The following is a 6330-nucleotide window of genomic DNA, read 5'->3' as shown; positions in this document are numbered from 1 at the left end:
TGTGTGTGGTGTAGTGGTTAAGAGCGGTAGACTCGTAATCTGGTGAACCGGGTTCGCGTCTCCGCTCCTCCACATGCAGCTGCTGGGTGACCTTGGGCTAGTCACACTTCTCTGAAGTCTCTCAGCCCCACTCACCTCACAGAGTATTTGTTGTGGGGGGAAAAGGGAAAGGAGAAGGTTAGCTGCTTTTTTTTTTTTAGAATAATTTTTATTAACCGACCAATCACATCAAATCAAACCAAATTACATAAATTCCAAATTACAAAGCCGAATTGTTTGTTTTTGTTGGGGGTACCCATATTTCAAGTTCCGAAAGGGATCCAATCATCTTCTTGCTACTGCTTTAATGTCCACAAATCTGACCATATGATGTTCACAGTACTATCCAGTCCTTTCTTATTGTTTTTCCACATCTCTTCTTCTTATTTTCATATATTTTTCCTTTCTCTTTGTGACCTCTGATAGTCTCCACAAGCGGGTTAAAACAGTTTGTAATCCTGTGTGGATATATATATATATATTTAATCCAACAGCCATATCCATACGTTTTCCGTATAACATCACTTCCATAAATCAAAACAGCCTTAGCGTCGTTAATCTTCACAAATCTGTCGCCTTTCTCAAACCTCTGAGGAGATTCACCAGGAATGCAGTCTGAAAACAAATCCATTCATCCTCGCGGTTATAAATCCTTCGGCAAAACCTACCAACACGGCGACTCTGTATTTATTGCTGCGCCATTCCAAAAGCTCTTGTTCTTTACTTGATCTCCATAAAGCATACTTTTGGTTAAAATTCATTTACACACAGTCCTTAATCATCCTGCTTGGGTCAGTTAACCGACGGTTCTAACGAGGGGGGGGTTCTTGGTTAATCACATAGAAGAAAAGAAAAGAAAGGTCCCCCCCCCCATCCAGTCCTGTTGCCTACATACCCAGCTTTGATGTATCTTCTTCTGAAATATTCCTGTTGCTCCAACCCATCGTCTTCTTTCACAGTGGTCCCTTCTATTAGCAGTCTTCACTCCCCTTCTTAACTTGAAATATGTGCATTTGTTTCTTTTGTAATTAATTATTCCAAATTGCTGCAGCTAGTGTGCAATCAGAGACAGCGTCTAGGAGAGCCGGAGTCCGCACGGGGGCATTCTGCCTAGTGCCCTCACCCCCTTCTTTTGAATTAGGGGGTGATTTATGGGCACAGCAGGCAAGGGCAGTGTTCCCCATTCCCTGGGGCAACAAGGGAGGCTGCCTACTCCCATAAAAGCCTCTTAATTACCCTGTGTGGTCCGGAGAGATGGTATTGTCGGCCATCTTCCAATGCACCCCTAGTGGCCCCCCAAGGTTAGCCGCTTTGAGACTCCTTCAGGTAGTGATAACATGGGATATCAAATCCAAACTCTTCTATGTAGACTCAGGGCTTATCTACACTTACATTTTGCCCAGCTCTTCCCAGGCACAGGTGTGCACTTTAAAACTCTGTGTCCTAACATGCTATCAGCTCTGTGTCCTATCATGCTATCAGCTCCGAGGGCCTTCTGGCGGTTCCCTCACTTCAAGAGGCCAAGTTACAGGGAACCAGGCAGAGGGCTTTCTCAGTAGTGGCGCCCGCCCTGTGGAATGCCCTCCCATCAGATGTCAAAGAGATAAACAACTACCTGACATTCAGAAGACATCTGAAGGCAGCCCTGTTCAGGGAAGTTTTTAATATGTGACATTTTAGTGTATCTTTCATCTTTGTTGGAAGCCACCCAGAGTGGCTGGGGAAACCCAGCCAGATGGGCGGGGTACAAATAATATATTATTATTATTATTATTATTGTTGTTGTTGTTGTTGTTGTTGTTGTTGTTGTTGTTGTTGTTTGTTTTTGCCCCAGAGCTTTCTCCACCAAAACCTGCTCTTTAAAGCTGAATGGGAGGAAACCCAATGACCCCACAGTCCGCTTTGGCTTAGAATCGAGCCCAACCCCATGTTTTGTTCGGGCGCAAGACACTGCCAAGGCTATGCAGCATCACTCTAAGGTAAGCTGGGGAACTACCAAAAGAAGAGGGTTCAAATGAAGAAGGCTTAGAGCCTGGGGAGTGGTGAGGAGACAATGACGAATGGTCAGAGGGAGAAGACAGGGAGGACTGGAAAGAGGAGGTGTCGGATGTGGAGGTGGTAACAGGGCTGAGTGAGCTGGGAGATTCTGTGGCAGAAAGAAGTCCAGAATCAGACTCAGAGGCAGAAAATGAAGCAGGATGAGAGGAGAGAGGCCAAGAGTGAGGCTGGTGAAGAAGACAAGGTGTCTCCTGCTGCTGCAAGCTCCCCTCTTTGAAGTCTCCCAGAACCAGGAGAGGCATGAAAAGGGTGGAACAGAGATATTGGCTGTGTGCAGAAGCAGTCTCCAGTGGCTTGGGGAAAACCCTGGAGAGGAGGAGACTTAGACAGCTGGGGGAGTTGGGGACCTTCAGTCTCAGCAGCCGCTTCATGGGAGCAAGACTTTCCAGGGATAGGTGGCTGTGGTCTTTCAGGCTGACACTCCGCCAGGTCTGTGCAGATTGGGGTTTTGCTAATAAGGAGTTAAAAAGTAGAGACATCACCTTGCCAACAAAGGTCCGTATAATAAAAGCTATGGTTTTCCCAGTAGTGATGTATGGAAGTGAGAGCTGGACCATAAAGAAGGCTGATCGCCGAAGAATTTATGCTTTTGAATTATGGTGCTGGAGGAGACTCTTGAGAGTCCCATGGACTGCAAGAAGATCAAACCTCTCCATACTGAAGGAAATCAGCCCTGGGTGCTCACTGGAAGGACAGATCGTGAAGCTGAGGCTCCAATACTTTGGCCACCTCATGAGAAGAGAAGACTCCCTGGAAAAGACCCTGATGTTGGGAAAGATGGAGGGCACAAGGAGAAGGGGACGACAGAGGACGAGATGGTTGGATAGGGTCTTCGAAGCTACAAACATGAGTCTGACCAAACTGCGGGAGGCAGTGGAAGACAGAAGTGCCTGGCGTGCTCTGGTCCATGGGGTCACGAAGAGTCGGACACGACTAAACGACTAAACAACAACAACAACAATAAAGAGTTAATGCCAACTCACGTGGTGTGATTTACTGCCAGCTTGTTCATGCCTGACAATATACCACCCCAACGTGTGTATGTGTGTGTGTATGCACTAAAACTGAATAAGCCTCTTGGATTAACAAACAAGATGGCACCAACCACTGATCTGTTGGCTTGATCATTAGACTTTTGAAAATATGTGCCACAAAGCCAGGATGACCAGTGATTAGGAATGGAAGGTATTTTCAATTTCTGCTCTCTCTGTTTTCCAACCATGAATTCAGTTCTTCGCGCTTCTGAAGCAATTATATATATATATATATATATATATATATATATATATGCTTTCGTAGATTTTCACGGGTACAGGAATGCAGGTTTTGGTGTCCTCGGGTGTCTTCCCGTGTAAAAGTTGGGGTGTCTAGGCGACGTTTCGACGAGGTCTCACTCGTCATCTTCAGGCTGGTGCTTTCGGCTTCTTGTTACTGGAACAGAGCGGGATCTCAATGTTTGAGTTCCTATAAATACTGTAGAGGGGGTGTGGTGTCTAGCCTCCAATGTTCTGGGCAGAGAGGAAGTTCCCAGGCTAGTGTGCCTTTTCTTCTTTTGTTCCTTAATTACTTGAGAGATACCTTGAGTGATTTCTTGAGTGATATCCTGAGTACCACTTAGGTGGGTCATTAGGTGTGGATTAGTTGCTAAAGTCTTTGTGTCTTGACCTCTTGAACTTTGTGAAGAGTTTTCCTGAGAAGATGGCTGTATTGCACTTAGTTGTGCTTTGGCTTGGCTTCGTGTATAGGGGCGAGCTGTGGTTTTGTGGCTTGTGTCAGCCAGATCTGTGTAGGGATTGCAGGGGGGTGCAGCATCCGGAGGTGCCACCATGGATTGGCTACTGGATGGTGTCAGTAATTCATCTGTGGAGAGGGTCTGGGTTTGGGTCTGGTGTGGTTGATTGGTGTTGGCGTTCTGTGTGCCTCTGGATCTGGTGTCAGTTTTTGTGGGGAGGGCTAATTTCCAGATGTCTGGCAAGCGGGATGTGTCGTCACGCTTGTTCATGTTGTGAGGGTGTTTCTCTATCTCGATGGCTTCCATGATTATTCTCTTGTGGTGATGTTCCGTGTTAAAGAGCAATTTGGAATCTGCAAAATTAATTTCGTGTCCTGTTTCTTTCATGTGTTGGAAAAGAGAGGAAGTTTTTTCTTCTTTTTTGACGGCATTCTTGTGTTCTGCGATACGTGCATTTATTCGTCTGTTTGTTTGTCCAATGTACGTGGCTGGGCAGACTTTGCAGGGTATTTCATAGATCCCTTGGTTTTCCAACTGGATTTTATCCTTGGGGTTTCTGAGGATATTGGCTATTTTTTGGTTGGTGCAAAAGGCTGTTTTGATATTGTGTTTATGGAGGATTTTGCTAATTTTATCTGTAGTGCCCTTGATATAAGGAAGGAGGGCCATGCCTTCCTCACACATCTCAACAACTTACACCCCAAAATACAAATCACTATGGAAATAGAAGCCAACAACCAACTTCCCTTCCTTGACGTCCTAATCTACAAAAAACCTGATGGCTCCCTAGGACACACTATCTACCAGAAAAAAACACACACCAACCGCTACTTACATGCACAATCACACCACCACCCTGCACAAATAAACTCCGTAGCCAAGACTCTCATCTCCAGAACCAAACGCCTGGCTGACAAAGACCACTTGACAACTGAGTTACAGAATCTCTCAAATGTGTTAATTGCCAATGGATACCAGCAAAACAGGATTACGAAGCTAATCCAAAAGGAAACACCCCCCAAAAACCAAGACACAGAAGAAAACAATGGCATGGCCCTCCTTCCTTATATCAAGGGCACTACAGATAAAATTAGCAAAATCCTCCATAAACACAATATCAAAACAGCCTTTTGCACCAACCAAAAAATAGCCAATATCCTCAGAAACCCCAAGGATAAAATCCAGTTGGAAAACCAAGGGATCTATGAAATACCCTGCAAAGTCTGCCCAGCCACGTACATTGGACAAACAAACAGACGAATAAATGCACGTATCGCAGAACACAAGAATGCCGTCAAAAAAGAAGAAAAAACTTCCTCTCTTTTCCAACACATGAAAGAAACAGGACACGAAATTAATTTTGCAGATTCCAAATTGCTCTTTAACACGGAACATCACCACAAGAGAATAATCATGGAAGCCATCGAGATAGAGAAACACCCTCACAACATGAACAAGCGTGACGACACATCCCGCTTGCCAGACATCTGGAAATTAGCCCTCCCCACAAAAACTGACACCAGATCCAGAGGCACACAGAACGCCAACACCAATCAACCACACCAGACCCAAACCCAGACCCTCTCCACAGATGAATTACTGACACCATCCAGTAGCCAATCCATGGTGGCACCTCCGGATGCTGCACCCCCCTGCAATCCCTACACAGATCTGGCTGACACAAGCCACAAAACCACAGCTCGCCCCTATACACGAAGCCAAGCCAAAGCACAACTAAGTGCAATACAGCCATCTTCTCAGGAAAACTCTTCACAAAGTTCAAGAGGTCAAGACACAAAGACTTTAGCAACTAATCCACACCTAATGACCCACCTAAGTGGTACTCAGGATATCACTCAAGAAATCACTCAAGGTATCTCTCAAGTAATTAAGGAACAAAAGAAGAAAAGGCACACTAGCCTGGGAACTTCCTCTCTGCCCAGAACATTGGAGGCTAGACACCACACCCCCTCTACAGTATTTATAGGAACTCAAACATTGAGATCCCGCTCTGTTCCAGTAACAAGAAGCCGAAAGCACCAGCCTGAAGATGACGAGTGAGACCTCGTCGAAACGTCGCCTAGACACCCCAACTTTTACACGGGAAGACACCCGAGGACACCAAAACCTTCATATATATATATATATATATATATATGATTTTCTCAGTTTCCAAAAGTACATGCCTTGTCTCTATTTTCAGGTTGTACATTTGTTCTCACAAATCAGTTACATTTGTTGTGAGACATTAGCGTTAAGTACAGTATAAGGTTGGGAAAGAAGAATGGGGAGAGGATGAATTCTGAAGCAATTTGAGAACCTTCCTTTTTTTTTAGAAAAAGGAAATGGAAATTCCTCAGCTTTTTGTTGTAAATTTCTCCCCATAAATATATTTTTGCGTACAGTTTTGACTAATGTACACACTTTTGCTAGCAATTTTCCCTCAACAAGATGCATTTTTGCATGTTGTTTTCACTTTTATGTTATTTTTATTCTCGCTT

The sequence above is a fragment of the Podarcis gaigeae genome, assembly GCF_964106915.1.
Source record: "Podarcis gaigeae genome assembly, chromosome: 13".
In the NCBI taxonomy this organism is placed as follows: domain Eukaryota; kingdom Metazoa; phylum Chordata; class Lepidosauria; order Squamata; family Lacertidae; genus Podarcis; species Podarcis gaigeae.
This window is presented reverse-complemented; position numbering follows the sequence as displayed.